Genomic DNA, 22,562 nt, shown 5'->3' on the forward strand with positions numbered 1-22,562 from the left:
ACTTAAAAATTAGGAATACCCCCAACCGTCGCCCCGCTCTGTTCCCACGCGGGAACAGATGTGAATAAAAAGTTTCAGTGATAGTGTGACTAAAAGGTGGGACGGATGCAACTTTTATTTTCACGTGGGGACAGAGCGGGGTGACGGTTGGGAATAACCTAAAAATTGAGCTCCGAATTGAATAGGCAAGGGTAAGTTTGGTATGAGTTTGGATAAGAGTGAGAGTGAATTATAATCAATTAAGTAAAGCCCGTATGAAGAGGAAAAACGTTCCTTGTTAACTACTATATTTAACTTTCTCTACGGTAAGACACAAGTATTTGGCTAATGCATATATTTGAACCTATAGAATTTAGAGGTGACAAGCTCCATTAAATCCTTAATGTGACTACTCATGTGAGATCTCGTGCTCGTTGGATCGGATATGTCAATCGAGTGTCACGGCGCAGTCCCCATACCAAACAGCTGCTCATCTAAATGTGCCTACTACAAGCATCAAAACAATCCTGTCATTTCAACACATTTCCCCCGGTTAATCTTTTAAGCAGATAATTCTAGTATTTAATTTTCTTTTGTAAATCTGAGTGAATACAACGAAGTGTAGAAATGATTGTAAAATTTATGTTCTATTAGCTATCGACCGCGACTCCGTCTGCGGGATTAAAAGTAAATTGAGTAAATCGGCTATCTGTTCTTCCAAACTATGTTCTATATCTGTGCCATATTTTATCTAAATTCATTCAGCAGTTTAGACTATAAACTCTAATAAACAACCATCCAAACTATCGCATTTTTAATGATACAAAATTACTAAAAATCTAATGATATACTAAAACTAAAATTCGTCAAATGTGTATATATGAGAAAATTTCAAAGTAGCGCCAGTGGTGGAGAAATTGAGAAGCAGAAGGTTAGCGTGGTATGGACATATGCGACGAGACGATGGGGACATAAACCAGAAAGCGTTAAGAATGAATGTGGATGGCTACAAAGGAAGAGGAAGACCTAAGAATGGATGGATTGTGTGAAAGAGGATATGCTTAAGAAAGGAGTGGTTTTAGATATGACGGCTAATAGAGATGTATGGAAGATCAGCACATATTTTTCCGACCCTCCTTAAGGGCAAGTTCATGATGACACTAAACCTAAAGGAGATATTTTATACTACTCTTAGAAAGTAGAGATAGATGAAAGTTTTACCTTCTAGAATATCAGCGATCTTATGCCAAAAATGATTAATCCAGTATTCGATTTTCTTTTCTTATTATATTATTTGAATTTCGAAATAAAGAGGACTATTTCTATTACTGTAATTTAATTTTATTTGCAATAGAGAAATATGTTTGCATGACCGATCTCAGATATATCGAAATCAAAAGAAATTGAATTCTCTTCACGCTTGAAGCGTTGATAAAAACCAATAATCTTTCGCACAAACAACATCAAAAGCAAACGTTCAAGTGTCGTCAACAGAAAAATAATCTTCGCTAAACCAAAGACGAGCATCGCGCTAATGTTCTTCAAGTTTTCTTTTGAACTCCCTAATTTAAATTGTTTTGTGAAATTTAATTTTACAAAGAACACTTTTTAAAGCACTCAAATACTTTAATATTACATTGAAAGATGTATACTTATTTGTGATTTTCTCAAACACACATTTTTGTTTACTTTTATCTTTTTTCAGTAAGCGAAAGTTTAGATGGATGGATGTTTGAAAGAGTTTGTAGCCTAAACGGTTGAACAGATCTAGATGAAATTTATGCCTAGTCTAGAGGAACAGAGCTACTTGCTTTTGTTTTTCTAATATCACACAGACGGAGTCGCGGGCCAAAGCTAGTATTTTAATTGTGAAACTTTGGATGGATCGATGTTACTGTGTACCTCGAAGGCTTAATGAATCTTGATTAAATTTGGCACACATGTAGAATACTGTTTGGAAGAACACATATACTCCTAAGTTTATTTTTAATTTTGTACGAACGAAGTCGCGGGTAAAAGTTAGTATGTCCATAAAATATTCCTGGCAAGGTTTTGCTGTCTCGTGTTGGCCTTTGATTTATGTCCGCCATATAGAGGAGTCTAGACAAAATCGAATCTCTTTGACGCAGCAAATTTGCCAACTTTATTGAACACGTTTTTTTTTCGATATTGGGAATAATAAGTGCGGGCGCACACCTTTGACTAAATTATCGCACAACAGTTGTGCGATTGTCGATTGTTTCATAACCCATTCGACTGATTAGTTGCACAACTAAAAATTGAGTAGGGTTCGCACATCTATATAAGCTCACAGGAATCAAAGCGAGACTAAACGGTTGTGCGATATTGTAGTCGAAGGTGTGTGCGCACTTTAAAGGACATCGGGTACCTGTATTTCATATGGAAGATAAGAATTATCATCATCATCTCCCCCGCCTTATCCTACTCCCGTAGGGTCGGCGCACCGGGTTTTTGTCCTTCAAAGCATTCTATCATCCGTCATCTCAGTCATCACTCCCTTCTTGATCATGTCACCTTTCACGCAATCCATCCATCTCTTTCTAGGTCTACCTCTACCGATGTACCCCTCCACATTCATAACTAATATCCTTCTTGTTACATGCGATTCATCCCTTCTCATAACATGCCCATACCACTCTAACCTTATTGAATTTGTTTTGATTTTGATAAGATAAGCAGTTCTCGTGACTTCCCCATGGAATATAGAATTGTTTAATATTTGAAGATTGCGTTTCCATTTAAATAATTACCTATTTAAGATAATAAAATGATTTTCATATCGTCTTTTAATTAAATTGTTATTTTCTTAAACTTTTTAAATTTATTATTGCCTCGAAGTGGGTGGGAAATTAATGTCCTCGACTGGTACAACTTTTTTTAAACAAGTACTAAGTGTAAATACGAATTATGTAATCTACTGATGTAAAGTAAGAGTCTTAAATCTCTATTGCCGAATACTATACGACATTACGTTTTTCGATTCCCGGCAGGATTGTAAAAGTTTACTGCCGCCTGCGGGTGATTGCTGATTGACATTCCGAGTGAAGCCGCGGGATTTCAAGCGTGTAGGACACTCTAATCTTACTAATATTATAAATGAGAATGTTTAGATGGATGTTTGTTAGCGTTTGTAGCCTAAACGGCTGAACGGATCTCCATGAAATTTGACACAGGTTTAGAGCATTGTCTGGAAGAACACATAGGATTCATTAATTTAGGTTTTTTAATATTTACTCGATCATTCTGCAACGGTTCAACATATCTTATTGAAATTTGGCACAGATATAAAGCAAAGTCTGGAGTACACATGGGATAAGGTTCATCCCCGAGAAATGTCCGGTTCCCGAGGGATATGTAGCTTTTTGTTATTTATATAGTTCGTATGTTTTCTAATACCACGCGGACGAAGTCGCAGGCAACAGCTAGTGTTAATATAAATCTACCAATCACCGTAAGAATTGTGTATCACATGTCCACAAAATAACGAACAAAAGCACCTTTATGGCCAGTTTCCCAGCTACTTTTAACCATATGTCAGTGTTTTTAAGTTCGTCAAATTCTGAACTTAGTAATTTGAGTTTACTCTGTTGAAATTTAGGTCGACCTGAAACTAATAAATCAAAAGGTAATGGTAAAAGGCCGCCCTTGCACATATTTTGTATTAGTATAGTTTAAACATTTGTATTATTTTTATTTAATTTTTGTGCAAAAAGTTTTAATTAAATGATAAATAATAATAAAATATATAGAAACATCAGCAACCCAAAATTATGAAGATATCGAACAAAAACATGACGAATAGTTAAATGTGGTTGAGAAACCGGTCATTATTTAGTACAGTTAAAAAAACTATTGTCTTTATCTTCGTTTAATTATTGGCTAATCTAAATTCCGTCGTTCAACAAAAACAAGCAAAAAGCTAAATTTTAAAATAGTAAAATGCCATGTGGCGTTAATGTTGGCTATGAATATGTATTACAAATATTTGTAAAAAATAGCCAAGCTGGCAATAACTGTTCATAAGCGTAACACGTGAGTATAACTGCGCATGCAATTTCAATGTATTGTAATTTGTGATTGGAGAAATAACTCCGAAATTAGCAATATGAGAAGTAATTATCCATAACACTCGCAGCTTCTAAAATAATTAATTAATTAACGAACCTGACAGGAATGCAAAAGACTGAAACAACCGAAACTCAATAGCGCGATTCAATAATTACGAATAGCGCCATCTGTTGACAAGAATTCACATTTATTTACGTGCAGCTTTAAGTCTGCGCCTTCATACACATAGCATAAAATCGAATAATTAAACGCATAATTTCTCTTGTTTTATAGAAGAATTTATTGTAAAGGAATATTATCAATTTGTATAGGCCTCAGTTGCTTGTTATTCTGCAAGCAACCTTCTGCAAATTAAGGTCCTAGCGTTTCCATTATCACGGTTTGTTGGCATACTTTTCCTGTTGCGATATGGAATATTGTGTTCGAGAATGAGAGAGGGAACTTTGTATTACGAGAACGTGAACAATATTTATAAATTTATTTTAAAGTAAGTATTAAGTTTTTATTACGATCATGTTCGACAATTTAATTATTAAGAGAAAAACAAGGACTATTGGTCAAAGATTAAAATTTGTTTTGATTTTTGAATTAATTCGGAACAAAAACATATTCAGCAATCTCATTAAAGTATTAGTTAATTGCAGAAGTAGATATTACAGTTTTAATTTAAATTAAAATTTGATTAACATTTTAATGCAGACCTTTGTCAGACAAAATTTGTGCAATTTGTTTTTTATATTTACAACCGTTTTATGTGCGGGCTGTATCGTAAAAATCCGATAAAATGCTGCATCGACAAGATTGCAAATAAAAATTCTAACATTTCATTGACCACTGAATTATTTACATAATGTAAACGATGCATATAAAGTTTTTTTTTAATATTTTAGGGTCATTAGAGATATTGCCTGAAGAAAGGAATGAGGTTGAAAGTGGCAAGAAAGGTAGATGACAGGAGAAAGTATGGAATGATTGTGTGAAAGAGGATGACTAAGATGGGAGTGAATTCATATATGACGGCTTATGGGGAGGTATGGAAGGATAGGATACCCTCCATAGGGTAAGTATAGGAAGAAAAGAATCGTCTACTTATCTAATAAATACTAATCGATTTATCACTTATTTATGTCTATACTAATATTATAAAAAAGAAAGATTTTATTTTTGTATGTATTGAAATAACTCAAAAACTACTCCGCCCATTTAAAAAATACTTTCACAATAAGAAAGGTAATTTATCGGCGAGTGACATAGGCTACAATTTTTATTAATTTTTAATTTCACGCGGACGTAGTCGCGAGGAACAGCTAGTAATTAATAAAGGGAAAATATTTAAAAGGAATAAAAAGTTCGGCATGTTTAAAAGAATTAAATCAAACCTCAATACAAAACGAAATATTTACGAAAATACTTGACTTGTAAAGGAAAATAATTAAATTGAGATCAAAGCAGTTTTCTTTTAATTTTCGTTCGAGTTGTTCGTTTAAAGTTTCGACAGCTGTAATGAAAAGGAGCATCGCAATTTTACTCTAAACTCGTGAGCGGAAAAAAATAAATTCTTTTTTAAGGTGTTGGTGTTTTTATATGTTATGTTACTGGCTGGCAACACCTTGCACAGGAAGGATGGTTTGAATATTGGAACGGTGTATTTAAATTTTATAAAGAATTCTATATTTGATGTTTGAAAAAAGAAACTTCGCATCACGACTCGTACCGGACAACATATGTAAAATCATCCACTTGCCCCCATCCCTTACGGAGGGTCGGCACAGTATGTGCTGCTCTTCCATACATCTCTCAGCCGTCATATCTGAATCCACTCCTTTCTTAAGCATATCCTCTTTCACACAATGCATCCATACTTTCTTCGGTCTTCCTCTTCCTTTGTAGACTGATTTTTGTTTAAAGTTTTATTTAAACTTTAATTTGAAGTGTTTTCCTAAATCTTACATCTTACTAATATTATAAATGCGAAAGTTTAGATGGATGGATGTATGTTTGTTAAACTTTTTAGCCTAAAATATTTAACGGTTCTCAACTAAATTTGGCATAGTTATAGAGGATACTTTGGAAGAACACATAGGCTATTTCCTTTTGGTTTTCATCTTAAATTCTACGCAGACGGAGCCGAGGGCGAAAGCTAGTAGGCTATATTTTTATTCACGTGTACGAAGTAGCGAGCAACAACTTGTGTTTAATACAAAAGTACAAATGTATTTAATTTTCAGCTTTTATACAAAATAGTAACGACATTCTGAATGAATGAAGAGTAATTTAAAATAATTAATCTTTATTGCATCGAGTGCACGGAAAATGTATTTATTTCCATTCGGATTGTAACCATTGTACGAAATCAATTGTTTTGCTGATTTATTACCTTGAATTAACGAGTTTCCCTGTGTCGATATATAAAATTAAATTATTAATATTACAGTAACTTTAAGCGGCAGAGCGTCGGTGGCTCAGTGGTTAAGGCACTTGACTTGTAATCTACAAGTCTTGGGTTCGAATCCCGCCATGTACCAATTTTCGATTTTTCGATTTTTCATATGTACATAATTTACCCGACGTTCTTACGGTAAAGGAAAACATCGTGATGCACATATCGGCGAAGAAATTCAAATATATGTGTGAAGTCAACCAGACCGCACTTGGCCAGCGTGGTTGACTATGGCCTAGTCACCATAACTTTAGGGTAGGCTCCGAGCCCCTCGGTGGGGACGTATAGTGAGCTGGTGATGAACTTTAAGCGAAATGTTGGATGTATCCAAAAAATTGGCTGTTAATACGAATTGCTTAACAGATGAAATGAAGACAAGGTTTAAAGTTGTTTTTTTTATTTCAGTAACTAAACTAAAGCGTGACGCAAGTGTAGGGCTTTTTATTAAAAAAAGAATTATTCAAAAACATGTTGACATTTTTGGCAACAAAGTATCTGTTTACGCTTTACAGTAGTAGTAGTAATAGCATAGATAATGAGTTTTTTGGCCAATCTTTTTAAAAAAGAAGCTTCTGGCTTACATTTGAGTTTAGAACGAAACGAATCCCATTCTGCGTTTAAATTTGCAAAATTTCTGCCCCTGTCTTGTAGAAGTTTTTTAATATTTCCACAAGTATGGCGCGTCGTTGTTTACTCGGATATTAAGCAAAGAATTTTTATACTCCCTAAAATTATAACTAAAATAATGTTTTGAGAATAAGGATTTTTTTATTAAAATTAGTGTAACGATATAGCTATTTAATACTCTCACTACTTGGTGTTAAGTCTTAACCAACAATAGCTTGGTACATTAGAATCTTCTGGCGACTGGCATAGCATATGGCGTTCAGAGTGTTAAAACTGGTGACCTTGTATATTAACTATCATACTTCATACTAATATTATAAATGCGAGAGTTTAGATGGATGGATGTTTGTTATAGTTTGAAGCCTAAACGGGTGAACGGATCTCGATGAAATTTGGTAAAGATGTAAATTGTAGTCCGGAAGAACACATAGATAGGCTTTAATTTTTATTCCACGCAGACGAAGTCGCGGGCGAATGCTAGTTATCTGTAATATTGAAGAGAATTTAAAAGATGACAATGTGTATCATACGTGCTACTATCGAAATTTTGTAAGACAAAACGGCGAGAGTAAACTCGATTTAGAAACGATACGTATTCGACTCGTGTCTCCGAATGATATCGAAATCTCCGAGGGGGTAAGTGCCGCGTAGAAATATGTCTATGTTGCTTATAAAATACTGAAGTACGCGTTGATATTGGACCATCTGTATATTGAAACAATATTCAATCCATTTCTTACGCAAATAAATCCACGAGATACGCTGAAATTGTTGAATCCAATATTTTATTTCATCTTATTCGTGTGTTTTATTATTGGGAAAAAATGTAAAGGAATATTTATTTGTAGAGTACTCGATTTCTTTAAAACAAATTCAACATACTGTACCAAATGGGGTTAATAAAACAAGTAATGTTTTTGAATAACATGATTCAATTTTTTAGTTAAATAATTTAGAGAATGCGAAGTATCTTCATAACATCATCATCATCACAACAACAAAAGCGAACCGAATGCAATATGTAAAAAGAAAAAAGTATTCCGGTACCGGGAATCGAACCCGAGCCTCCTGGGTGAGAGCCAGGTATCCTAGCCACTAGACCATACCGGATTCATATGTAACAATCAAAAAGCAAGTAATAATTAAAAACTAATTTGAACACTAATTTAGGTAGAGATTTCTTAACATGATCGTATTGTTATGGTTCTTTAATATATTAATTTAATCTAAAGTAAGCTTAAATAGTACGAAATATGTTGAACATTATCAACAAGCAAAGCTCGCAATAAGACCGCGCACATCTGTGTTGCAGACGCAGCCGCAGCTTTTGATCTCGCGGCAACTCAAAAGCTCCCTGAATACAAATTGTTTACCAATACTGGGGGCTAATACTTTCACAGGCGGGCATAATAGCTAAGTAGTACAGGAAGACAGTATGATAATGTTACTAATCGTAAACAGGAAGGTGTACTGTTTTGAATGTAAGTTCGCATAATTGCTTTGCCTACTGTTCTACCCGTGTGGAAAAAGCATTAGAGATTTTGGCTTTTGCTGGCTAAGTTTTCTTACTAAAATGGATCACTAAAAGGCGCCAATTTATAATGTTAATATTTGAACTAGTATTATTTCTGACTAACTTTCGCCTGCGACTTCGTCGGCGTTGAATAAAAAGAAACAAAAGTAAGCAGCCTACATGTTCTTTCAGATTATCCTCTACGTCTATAGCAAATTTCATCGAGATCCGTTCAGCCGTTTAGGCTACAAACTCTAACAAACATCCATCTATCTAAACTTTCGCATTTATAATATTAGTATGATTTACATTTTATAGATGCGTGGAATGCTTATTCGGGGCACTCTTTAGTCAACCGGTAGATCTTTATGGGCCATTCCAACTTCCTAGAGGATGCATAAACAAATTCACTGCCCGCAATAACCGCTCCATATATTATAGCTGAGAACTTTCTCAAAAACTATGCTGAAAGAACGACGACCGGGGATAGTTGCTTATTAAATTTCGACTTTACTGCGTTGTGTTAAGGTATAGAAAGGATTATTTAGCTTTAACGACTGTAACAGAATATCAGCAGAAATAAATGTACTACTTAAATATTTTATGTTAAAATTCATCGCATTTAATTTTAATTTGAACAAAAGTGGAAAAAAGACGGAGTTTTCTTTCTAAAAGATCGGAATTTTTAAATTTTCCGCTACATTAGAGATCACCCTCCAACAACAATTTATCAGCTCGAGAAAAACTTGCCGACTGTTATTGATTATCTTTTTCAAAGCCATGTTTACGTTTAAATTTAAAACGCATCGGAATTTGTTAATCCTCAAATAAATTGATTCTTAGAGTTATTTAATAACAGGTCCTGCAGTAAAGTTAACTGCTTGTCATAACTCTTCAATCACTACTCACCAATCTTCGGGTGGTTTCCCGTTGGACTGATCGACCCACGGATCGTTCAACAATTGTTGGGTCCCAATCCCAATAGGTCGATGGACCCAACGGGAAACACCCCAATTTTCACGAACTATAATGCGAAAACATAAGTATTCTAATGTTACCAAAATGCGATTGAATGCCAAAAAATGTTGATTCCGAATCAGTGAGTGGAAACGTTTGGGAGGCTGTAAAATAAACGTGACCGTCATAAATTTCAAACTATGTCCTCCACATGCGGGAATCCCTTACTGGACAACATTGAGGATATGTTTGAAGTGTATTTTTGAAATCGTAGATCTGTGTGTAGGGGTGTCGCTAGCCATGTTCTAGGGGTGGTAGTGGAAGGCTGATGATCGATGGGATATCTTTTTAAATCATAATAATATTATAAATGCGGAAGTTAAAATGGATCGATGGATGTTTGTTAGAGTTTGTACCCTAAACTGCTGAACGGATCTTATTGAAATTTGGTATATATGTAAAGAATAGTCTAAAAGAACACAGAGGCTACTTACTTTTGTTTTTTTTTTATTCCACGCGGATAGAGTGGCGGGCGAAAGCTAGTTTTAAATAAATGATACTTATAAGTCATTTTTGGAGTTATCTAGTGTGTATAGGCATTTTATTGAGTTTTATAATCTGCAACCCTCTAAATAAAAAAACGAAAAGATGTGAGAGATATTTTTATTCTTTACAAATATTCGTCATACGCTGATGCTAGTAGTTTGTTATGCTTGAATTGGTCTCTTGAGGTTTGAAAAGGTATTTATGCGGGGTTCTCCTTTCAAATACGAGTTTGTAATTGAAGGTTTCTGATGTGTTGTGAATTCAGGTCAAGCATTTTCTATCTACTTTTTAATATCAAAATAATTATCTGTTATTTGCTGCGTATAAATCAAAAATCTTAATATTTATTAACACTTTCTGTGCAGTTTTATACTAAACATTTATTCCTAATATCGTAGTTTTTTTCATTATTTATTAATCTTGTACAAATTCATCGACTTGAATGACTACGATAAGGTAAGATGTGCAGATACCAATAAACTTGAGTATTAGATTTTTGTTTATTTCAAACATATTGTAAGCTTTTATAGACATCGGCCAGATATCAGCTATCTCCACAAACACTTTAGCTTGGCTTCTCATTACCTTCGGAAGTTTATCGTCGATTACCATCTTGTTTAAAATCATCACAATATCATCTTTAACTTGCACATTTCTGTCGCAATAATAAGATATAGTGTACACAGAAAGTAACTCAGCAAAACTCCAAGTCAATATTTTTATCATAGTTAATGCTGTTTTTTCAACTCCTGTAAACTTCATATAGTTTAAGGATGCCCAGAAGAATGAGATAATAAACACGAATGCAGATATTACAGATGTTGTTATAAAGAAGTTGAAAACATTGTTTATAATATTACAAACGTCTCCCACATCTTTATATACATTTGCTAAATCTGATATTTTATTATTTGCAATTGAAGCTGTTCCGATAAAATTAATATTACCTTCTAGTTCCTTTTTAAGAAGACTTTTGGAAGTTGTGTGTTGTTTTTGAATTATCATAAACTTCTTTAAATAATTCCTTATCAACAACATCCTATGTCTCAGAAGATGTAAAAATTCACAAAGTACTACTATTCCTATTTTTCTTTCAAAGTACAGGAATAAATAAGGTATAAAGGAGAAATTAATTTCTTCTTCGCAAACGTAAACTGTGGTAGTCATCAAAATGCAAAATAAGAAAAATCCATGAATCAGTTTTTTGCATTCCTTCTGTGACGTCTGATAGTAGTCTCTGTTCATACTTGCATGTAAAGATATATCGATATTAGCAAGATTTTCTAGAATCTTCAAATTATTTTCACTTTGCCACATCAGCATGATATTGTACACCGCGTAATGAAAACTACAAACTACCCACGGTATTTCTCGAATAAATTTCCCCATATTCATTTTATTCTGGATTATAAAGAGAACTTTTGGTACAATACCAAGAATAATGACACTGGCTATAAATATTTGAGTTATTATAATACCAAATATCTTCATTTTTCTATCTATGGGTGATAAAGTTGGTCCATTTATACGATATCTGAATATTCCATAGCAATATTCGACGATAAGCGATGGTTTTATACAATTTACAATTTTCTTACTAATTTCTTCCAAATTCATTTTATGTTTTAAAATTTGTAATGTTCGTCTACCTTCGTTCATTACACTGGTATACTAAATTTCAACCATAGAACGTTTTGTTATAATTTGAGTAGTTTCAACAATTACAATTATTTTAATTAAGTTTGAATTTCGTGTACTCTATCATTATTGATAATATCAATTTTCTTTATTACAGGAGTTTTATTGGTTACCTTTCGTCTATTTGTCATATTATTGTTCCTAAAACAACAAGTTGACACGAACCATAGTCTCAAATTAAGTCATCCATAATAATTTAATTTAATGGATATTTCTTGATCAAAATATGAGCTATTGGAATATCTTCGGTATTAAATACCAATAAATCCTTTTCTTATACGAAATGGTAAGGGAAAGAAGACTAGATTTCGGTTACATTCTGGTGATAATTTACGATTTTTTTTTGTAATTTCTCGTCTCTTTTGCATTCTCATTTATTTTACATTACGTCTTCGAATGTATAGATGCATTACTTACTAACATATGAGTGTACCAAAAAATATAATAAAAAGTAATAGATAGATCTACGCAAGCAATAAAAGGTAATGTTCACCTGCGGAAGTTCCAGAAAGTACAATGTTGTCCGCTAGTTTTGTTAGGGTAAGGGTTAGCAAGTGCGATTTATTAGGGTCACAATTATTTGAGAGAGAGCACATCGACTGCGGTCAATAGATTCACTATCTACTTTTATTTCGCTGTCACAGATGGGTTGATGTTAGATTTAATGTAACAGTCAGTTGACACTGTTAAAACTAGCCTAGAACCATTGTTTTCAATGTTTTATTGCAATTTTTCTAGGCTTTTTTTAAACTAAATAGAAACAACTGATTTGGAACTTTGTTACAAAAAGATCTCAAAAGATTTAGTTGTATTTAAAATTACGATATTATAATCTATGACTTACTAAAATAGTTATTTGGCTGCAGCAAATAAATCCGGTATGGTCTAGTGGCTAGGATACCTGGCTCTCACCCAGGAGGCTCGGGTTCGATTCCCGGTACCGGAATAATTTTTGTCAGACTTAAAATCCAAATGAAATTATTTTATTAATAGTTCATTACTACTACTATTACTAGTAATTATCTTTTTTATAGTTAGTAATAAAGAAAGGCTAGTGTAGTAGAAAAGAACTAGATCTTTTATGAAATTTTAATATAACTTTAAACGATTACTAAAGATAATGAAATATTTAATATGGCGACATCTCAAGCATATATCACTGCATTTTAATAATGGTGCGCAGTTTTCTCGTTCCGAATATGCTGCTAAGAAAAATGTGCTCCTTAATAATATCGTATAGAATTCCTTAATATTAAAAGATTAAAGGATATTCATAGATTATCAATGTTTCAAAATCTTACTAATTTTATAAATGCGACAGTTTAGATTGATGGATGTTTGTTAGAGTTTATAGCGTAATCTACTGAAAGGATCTTTCTCTCTCTCTCGATGAAATTTGGAATAGATGTAGAGGATAATTTGGATGTACACATAGGCTAACTTTTGATTTTTTTTTTAAATGCCACGCGGACTGATTCGCGAAAAGCAGGTTATTAACTAAGTGTTAAGAACAATTGTTAATAGTTCTCGTATAATTGTTAAGAAGTTTCTAGTTACTACTTAAATTCTTTACTAATTATGCAAAGGTATTCTGAATTCTGCAATATTATTGTTCAAATCAGAACGGATAAAGGTACAGGGTGTCCGAAACGGAAAAGTTAAATGAGAGGCTAACAAATTGTTCTATGAAATTTTTCAAGCATCCTGGACACCTGTATATCTGGATGGTTGCCTACAGGCTGGTCGTGTGGGATCACATTCATATATGTTTAAATGACGTCAGCATTTTTGCTTGCCAGGGGAAAAATTGGTTTTATCCAAATCTTGGAAGTTAGCCAACGTATTATCACCGTAACAAATGTTAACGCCACAGATATACTTAGATATGAGATTTTAAATCGATTATCAGGACATTATATAAAAAATAAAACGTATAAAAAAGAAGTGTCAATACTTGAAAATTCTTAAATTAATTGGTGAAATAACTACATTATCATAGTAAAATTGGAAAAGTTTTAGCACGAGATAATCAAACAAAAACTTATTTGAACTAAATAAATATTAAGGAGATTCTTGTTATTACTAACACCAGTAATTCGATAAAAAACCACACCACCACAGTTACTGCTACAAATCGATTGAAAAATGTAAATGAAAGTTAAAATGACCGCCTTATAGAAAGTTCCGAGTTGAACGCACACTCAATCAATCACCGTCAGGAAATAAATCAACAAGCGAAGTTTTCGTGACATTGTTGCATTCAGGTAATTTAGTAAAAGAATGGCTTAAAAAAGCAATAAAAACCATAAATAATTTAGTTTTAAAGTTTTGTAAGAGTGTTTCAGAACTGTTTTTATGGTATCGGTTGGGGAATCGCAAACTCCCAGGTGGCCAGATTCTAGTGCAATAGGAGAGGGTTCCGGGTTCTTCTTATAACTCACCGGAAACCTCGGCACTTTACCACACAATAAGGGACGGTGTCTGATGTACCGTAACGACATGGAAACCTAGGACCCAAGACCATTTCGAACCTTACCGTGAATGTGTAAGTTAAGAACAAAATATGTTTTGATCTTTTAGAGATTTAAATATTCAGCAAAGAACTTTATTGTAAGAAAATACTGAACTGAATAGTGTTAATAAAGTAAAACCCTGGCTTTGTCAGACCGTACAAACACGTTTAATATATTTTCAAATTAAGACGGCTATAAACTCGACAGGATATCTTTTAATTTTAACACATGGATATCAACTTTATGACGTAGCATTCACCCGAGACTCCGTTCAGGGGGAATTAAAAAAAACACACTAAAAATGTGTTCTTTCAGACTATGTTTTACATTGTGCCAAATATTTAGCAGGTTAGGCTAACTTTAACAAACATCCATCCAAACTGTCGCATTTCTAATATTAGTAAGATACTAGCTGTTTACGTGCGGCTTTATCCGTATAAAATTATAAAAAAGTTATATTATTGTTGACATATGTCAAGTTCTCTATAGCAAATGTCAAAATTCAAATACACAAGTTACAACAAAGGCCTTTGCCATATGATAATAATTACCGTTACGATAACAACCTTGCTTCCTTTATGTTGGCAGCTCGTAGTTTATGGTCTCCCACATTAGGGTTTATATCCAAAAAATTTACCCTCTAAGTTTAATGGCGTGAAAATATATAGCCTAAAGCGTGACGTAAGTGTAGGTCTTTTTATTAAAAAAAAATTATTTTAAATATGCTAAAATTGCTGACATCTTAGGCAACAAAGAAGTGAGTGTTTACGCTTTATTATAATAAGATTAATATGATATTATTTCCTCTTACTACTCGTTAGGCAGTCGCTGAAGTTTTCCTTCTACAGCCGTTCAATTATTCAGTTGATTAGATTCGGTCTCGCGAACGATTTGTTGCGGCGATAAAGCGCACGTTCAGTAATCGATTCCCTGACAGTGATTTATTCCAGTCGAGACGAAAAGTTAGATAGTCCGCCTCGGCTCTTGATAGTTTTAAAAATATAGTCTGGTCTAGCAGAGTTAGGACTTGGCAATGCTTGCAAGGTCTTACGTAAGAAAAATAATGGTATTTATTGAATTAAAATGAGTGTTATATTATGAACGAGTATTTTTTATATAAGACTTTTTAAATATATATGCTCTGGTTGAAATTCAGAAGTAAATTCTATTTAACAGACATCAAAGAGGAGGATATTATTTAATGGATTAGTTAGTAATTTTGATAGTGTTTTTCAATGTTAGAGTCTATGTCATTTTATATAGCATCATATTGCATCCAAATCCTCAGTTAACTCTATCCTGGTTGCCAAAGGCCAATTTTTTTTCGTCTATCGTTGTTTTGTTTGGGATTAAACGCTTTTACATGAAAAATATGGCAGCCATTACTCTAACAAACGACTTTGTTGTTGTTTTCCGCATCAATGAACTTGGAGTATCCAAAACAGTTGTTTTTGTCAAAATTAAATATTCATTTTAATAAAATAACGAAAAACAATCTTGAAAATAATTTACTAAAGTTTAAATAAATAACAAAAAGTATTCCGGTACCGGGAATCGAACCCGAGCCTCCTGGGTGAGAGCCAGGTATCCTAGCCACTAGACCATACCGGATTGATGTGTAGAAGACAAAAATGTACTTCACTACTTGAAGGGAACAATTTTGAAATACAATTACACCGATCGGTACTAGCGCCATCATTACAGAAAACTGAACTGGAGTCTTCGAAACACAAAGGTGATCTTTGACGCCCACAGACATCAGTGCTACCAAAGGAACTGCTGAGGCGTTGCCGGTCTTTAAGAAGGTGATACTTACTTCTGGAAGGACCCTAAGTCGTAAAATAAAAAGGTCTACAAGAACAAAGGATGAGAATCTCTAAAACTGGTCTATATCAAAAGTCTATCATATCACTGCAGGCTCCAGTGTATTTGCAGATTTTCAACCTCTCACAATTCAGATGCAAATTAACAACATCTGCGGCGGCCGGCGTTTTTACTCGTGATAACGCTGGCAGCAATCCAATGCACCGAAAAAAATACAACTTTTCCGCACCAAAAATGCCAACGTCATTTAAAAACAAATGTATACGCCCATACGTGGACGGAGCAAAGAGTACAATATTTTAAGCTCACTTTATTCATGAGAGTATTTGCGAAAATTTCATTATGAAAAAAAAACTACTAAATCCCTTAGCTGCACAACTAAAAATCGAGTCGTGTATCTCCATATAAGTTTATAGGAATCAAAGAGAGACAGGCAGTGCAATGATTAAATCACTGATCTATATAAATGGATAGGTTAACAATAAACGTCCCTGTTTGTGACAGTTAATTCTATCTCTTTTATTAGTCCTAATACCAACCACTGCTACAAATCGTTGCCGTCAGCGCTATAATGAAGATAATCAAAACGGCATGTCTTGTCATGTCGTTACCAGTCTTTTAGCTAAGCCCATCTATTTATACAGGTAAAAATCATTCACATATAAAGTACAGTTGCTCTATAGGGTTCTGTTTCAAAAAGTTTTGTATTACAGAAGTATAAAACGTAACATATCTTTTGATAATTACGATAAAAAAATGTGACATCAACAAAAAAATTTTTTTCATTAGTTGAGTTAATGAAAAAATTTGTTTAAAATTCTCTCTCGCAGTGACAGCATGTAAAAAATATTTCGCACGTGACGTGAAAAGTTACAGCAAACGATTCTCCATTTGCGCAGATTAATTTCGAGCTCCGGACACAAAAGGCGCAAAATGCAACGTTTAAGTCTAACACGTTTTTAATTTTAAAATTGGAAACGAAGATGAAAAGCGTTGTGAGTTATATTTTTTCTTTTATCTAACTTAAAAAAAATATTATACTTAAAAGAGTAAATGGTTTACGACAAATCGTAGTAATCTCGTTAGAACATATGGATGAATATAATTTTTTTTTCTCTGTAATTTTATTTGTCATTAAGTTTGATTGTTAACAGTTGATTTGTACTTTTTTTGTTTGTATTTTTGGTTCAAATGTATTTAAGTTGTAACGTGTTTTTGAGATGATTAACTGTTTAAAAACTATTACTATTATCCACTCTCTTTGCCCTCTCTCTATCTTTTCAAAGCAAATGAGCGGGATAACAAATAATTTTAGAATTGTTTTTGCAGTAAAAACTCATGGATAAATTTCTGTTGATATGATGTACTATGGACTGCTTTATGACCCTTTTTAAAGGTTAACAAAAATGTACAATTATGTAATTTCAGAAGGTTGATGTGTGAATTTTCACAAACTCACATTGTCGAAACTTTATATCCCCAGGGTTAAAGCTGTCTCAATAAAAATGTTTTTGTCAGTCATATTTAAGAGAGTTTTTGTAATTGTGTTGCGTGAAATTTTTATTAACTAATATTAAAACGAACTTCTAACAGCGACTTTATCCGGACTCGTTTAAAAATATTAAGTAGCCTGTGTTCTTCTTGGCTAAAATTACTTTTTAGATTCTTGTAATATAATGTGGCAAACGAGCAAGCGGCCACCTGAATCCACCGAATTGGAAAGCGACCGCTGCCCATAAATCACCATCCGCAATTGCAGATGCATTGCCTACCCTTAATTGATGGAGGAGGAGACGCACATAAGGAAGACATTTCCCCTTCCTATGCGTGTCTTCCACCGTTAAATCCACTTTACCTTCCCATCCTATCCTCTTAAAAAAGGGTGGAAAGGGAAAGTGACTAAAATTTGGCCTCCGGCACCACACTCATCAGACGAAACGCGGAATTGCTTTTACTTCACGCCTGTTTCCTGTGTGGTCGTGGTATGGAACTGAAAGATTTAGATGAACTAGTCTTATTTAAATTATGTTAATATAAATTGTGGCCTTTGTGATTGTTTATATTTCATGTTTAAAGCTATCATTACCAGCTGGTGTGCCAGATATGTAGCACTGTAGACAAACTACGTATAGGTTCTTTGGGAGAGGATATTGCCAATTTTCTCACGTCCACAGTCGGAATGAGGGGTCGTCGCGTCGCCTAATCCTACCCACCATAAACACGCTCTGTCTCATCGTAAAATGCTTCCTTTGTTTATTTTAAAAATACATTGCATAGTTTTATAACCTGTTTTAAATCTATGGTCACACCCAGCTTTGCTTACTTATTTACTTATTAAGGATTTTATACCACAGTATCAGAATCTTAGTAAAACTACAACTAAATGTGAAAGTTTAGATAGATGGATGTTAGAAAAGACTAGACGGCTCAACAGATTACGACAAAATTGGACACAGATGTAGAAAATAGCCTGGAAGTGCTCTTAGGCTATCTACTTTTTTTATTTCGAGTGGACGGATTCACAAAGCCAGTAATAGATTTAATTAATTGTAGTAATTTATTATCTGCGTAATAAACTGACTATTATACTCAAATTGATATGTAAAATGTTATTTCAGGGACAAAGGTGTCGTCTAATACTTTGATCCAGTTTCGTCGAGTCAGTGAATAGTTGGGTTAATGCAAAGGTAATTCTGAGCTTAAATAAAGGTTTCGTATCCGTATTTTAACTTAAGTTTACGTTAACTAGATTTATTCGTAGCTTAAGAATGTAAGAAGATAGAAATTAAGCAAATCAACTGTTGTGAATTTAAAGGAATTACTGAAGAAGATAGAGAATCATAGCAAGTTTTTGAGATCTCTATGGTCAGTCGAAATGCAAAAGTTACTCTACTTTTGCGACATTTTTTAATCTGTTCCAACCTCCTTTAGGACAAAGACTTGAAAAATGGGTTATTTAGTATGTTTATTATATTAGCTCACTATAAGTCCTCACTAAGGGACTCAGCTTACCCTAATTTAAGAGTGACTAAGGCATAGTTATGGTCGACTTCACACATTTTAAATTTCTTCGCCGATTTGTGCAAGTTGCATCGTAAGTTTTTCTTTCAGCGAAAAACAATTGGTACATGGCAGGAGAACCCAAAACCTGCAGATTAAAAGTCAAGTGAGCCACTGCCGTTTTTATTCTTATCAAATAGAATTGTACAAAGAAAAAAGTCGTTCGGAAGCGTGAGAATTCTTCACTACATCGTGATAAATCGAAAAGAGCACGAAGTTATCCGATAAGAAAATATTGAAGTCAATAGTCGCAGCACATCTCGCGATTTATTTGCTCATGAAATGGATTGAATTTTGTTTCGATTTCCAGATGGCCCAGCCTTAACATTATATCCTTTTTTGCAAACATAACTATATTTTGCCCCTTTGAAGGCTTTTTTGTTAAAAAACGACGTCGAAGACAATGTTTAATAGAACGTAACTAATAGTTTTGCTGTACTCAAGTTCAGTCGTTTAGATATTTCTTTGTTTAACCCATGTTATGTTACCTTACTAGTATTATAAATGATTTTGAATGGATAGATATAGATGTTTGTTTGAGTTTGCCACCGAAACTACTTTTTTATTTTTTTTATATGAGAAGGTGGTCAACGACGCCCATGGACATCCGCAACACCAGGGGAACTACAGATGCGTTGCCGGCCTTTGAGGAAATCGTAGGCTCGATTCTTGAAGGACCCTAAGTCGTATTGGTCTGGAAATACCGCCGAGGACAGACCGTTCCACAACGCGGCTGTGCGGGGCAGAAAGTTCCGCGAAAACCGCACGGTTGTGGAATGCCAGCCAATTAACATGGTGAGGATGGTACCTGGCGGTCTGTCGTGACATCTGATGACGGAACTCGGCGGCAGGAATCGTTCCAAACGGAAATTTGGCACACATGTAGTGCATAGTCACCGAACACCTATAATGACTCACTGAACCACTGAACACTTCTACCCACATGATTTGTTAATTTATTTTTACTAAATTGTTTAATTGTATGGTTGAAGTGTTATTTAAAGTATTAAGTGTAATTTATGTTATGGAAGAACGGAGTATCCTGTCACAGGTATTTTATACTTAAAAGGATGCTCCAACAACTGTTTAAACCTTTTGTAAATGTATTTTTCAAATAAACGAATTTATTATTATTATTATTTTAACATATCTTTATTCTCTTATTTTTATATATAATACATTTCACATGATTTTATTATTATTATTATTATAGTCTGGAAGAACACATAGGTCACTTATTTTTGTCTTTTTCAATTCCACGCGGATAGAGTCACGGGCGAAAGTGGGTATGTATGTTTGAATTAAGATTTTTTCGAAAGAGATTTTCTAATAAGGTCTTAGTAGGTTTATTGGTAATTTTAATCGTGCCTCTTTACGTATTTATATTCAGTTCATTAAACGGCTTCCAAAGGGCCTTTGATCAGAGCAAAGTCCTTAAGGGGCTGGTGTTTAACTTATTTATTTGCTTGTCGCTCGAGTTGTTCTAAAGCCAATGATGTGTGTGGATTCAATAAAGGAGTAGGTAGAGAACTGGGAAAGCTGGGAAAACTGGGAATATCAATGAAAACATTAGATTAGTCGATCGTCGAGTATATGCTATATACATATACTAACTCTTGTATTTTTTATGAAAAAGTATTAGTAGATTTTTGTTAATTTACTAATATTTCCTTTAACCGTTCCAACTAAGCTCTAGGCTTGTGCTACGATATGCTTCACGACAATACTCGAATGGCGGGATTCGAACCCTCGACCGCAAGATCGGTAGTCCGTACCCCAAACCATTGGGCTATTGGCGCTTGAATTAATAAGTAGCTTTATTATTTTTTTCTAATGAGTACCTTCCTGCTGTAGATTTTTTCAAAAAATCTTTACAAAACCATGTTTATTAAAAGTCAAAATTCCTTTATATTATTTAAGAAGCACTGTTGATTTTTTATTAGTTAAAAAGTAGTCAAATAAGTTCGAATTAACTTAAGTATTTATAAGCCGAGTGTTAACGACCACTTAATGGAGAGGGCCACTTAATTCTCACTTGCTAAGCCGACTTCATGTTTTTATTTCATTTCATTTTTTGATTAGAAGCAGTCGGTTCAAGTTAACGTTGACTCTTTATAAAAATATCTTATAGGTATACGAAATAGGATTATAATGCAGAAAAGCTTATCGTTTTTGAATGATGACTATGTGTTTGTCTAGATGTAGTATTAGTATACTAAGGATTGCTTTTAATTTATCGACTTTATGCAGCATTTAAGGATAAAATTCAACTGTGTTGATACAATCCGGTATGGTCTAGTGGCTAGGATACCTGGCTCTCACCCAGGAGGCTCGGGTTCGATTCCCGGTACCGGAATACTTTTTTTCTTTTTCCTAAATTTAGTATCTATATGGATTATAAAACTCTTATTAGACTTATCGTAATTAATTTGGAAATCTTGTACATTTTGATTTTGGGCTTCTATTTTTTTGTATACTGTAACTTTCGATACAAAATTAGACAGGAATTTAAAAAACGAAACTAGGCCAGATGAAAGGAAGGTGAATGGACTCATCTATAAATAATTACAAAGCTACGTCTTAAAGATCGTGTTTCGTGAAATCGTTTTATCTTACACCTGAAATAAACTTACGAATTGTTACAGACGCTGAACGCCTCAAACATGGTATAAATCATACTAATATTATAAATGCGAAAGTTTAGATGGATGGATGTTTGTTAGCGTTTGTAGCCTAAACGGCAGAACGAATCTCCATGAAATTTGTCACAGATATAGAGTATAGTCTGGAAGAACACATAGGCTACTTCTTATCCTGGGAATAGTTACGGTTCCCGTGGGATTCATTAATTTAGTTTTTTAATGTTTAGTCGATCATTCTGTAACGGTTCAACATATCTTATTGAAATTTGCCACAGATATAAAGCAAAGTCTGGAGTACACATGAGATAAATGTCCGGTTCCCGTGGGATACGTAGCTTTTTGGTTTTTTATATAGTTCGTATGTTTTCTAATACCACGCGAACGAAGTCTCTGGCAACAGCTAGTAGTAAATACTTACAAAAATGTCACAGTATACATGAACAAATAACCAAAGTCATAAGTAAGGTTTTCAAATGCAACAACATTTGTTACATCAAATTATCAGTTACTCCAGAATGTTATTTAATTAAAACTTGATAATTTCGAGGCGAATTTATTTATTCTGTCATTTGCAGTTAAGTAGGTTAAAACTCGAGAAATATCTCGGAGTTGAATTGAAAATTCTGTACCAATTAATAAAGTCGACTTCGAATGGCTAATTAGAGATTTTGAAT

At 33.7% G+C, this 22,562-nt stretch overlaps 4 non-coding genes across 4 annotated transcripts; 2 read left to right on the forward strand and 2 right to left on the reverse strand.

Annotated features, from left to right (window-relative positions):
* Positions 1-8,173: 8,173 nt before the first annotated feature.
* On the reverse strand, positions 8,174-8,245 carry Trnae-cuc. The gene has a single exon. It is a non-coding gene; the product is annotated as a tRNA-Glu (tRNA).
* A 4,478-nt stretch (positions 8,246-12,723) lies between these two features.
* Positions 12,724-12,795, forward strand: Trnae-cuc. Its single transcript has one exon. It is a non-coding gene; the product is annotated as a tRNA-Glu (tRNA).
* Positions 12,796-15,901: 3,106 nt separating this feature from the next.
* Trnae-cuc lies at positions 15,902-15,973 on the reverse strand. The gene has a single exon. It is a non-coding gene; the product is annotated as a tRNA-Glu (tRNA).
* Positions 15,974-21,530: 5,557 nt separating this feature from the next.
* Positions 21,531-21,602, forward strand: Trnae-cuc. The gene has a single exon. It is a non-coding gene; the product is annotated as a tRNA-Glu (tRNA).
* Positions 21,603-22,562: the final 960 nt, after the last annotated feature.

This window comes from Papilio polytes, unplaced genomic scaffold (genome assembly GCF_000836215.1).
Source record: "Papilio polytes unplaced genomic scaffold, Ppol_1.0 DF822733.1, whole genome shotgun sequence".
Taxonomy (NCBI): Eukaryota; Metazoa; Arthropoda; class Insecta; order Lepidoptera; family Papilionidae; genus Papilio; species Papilio polytes.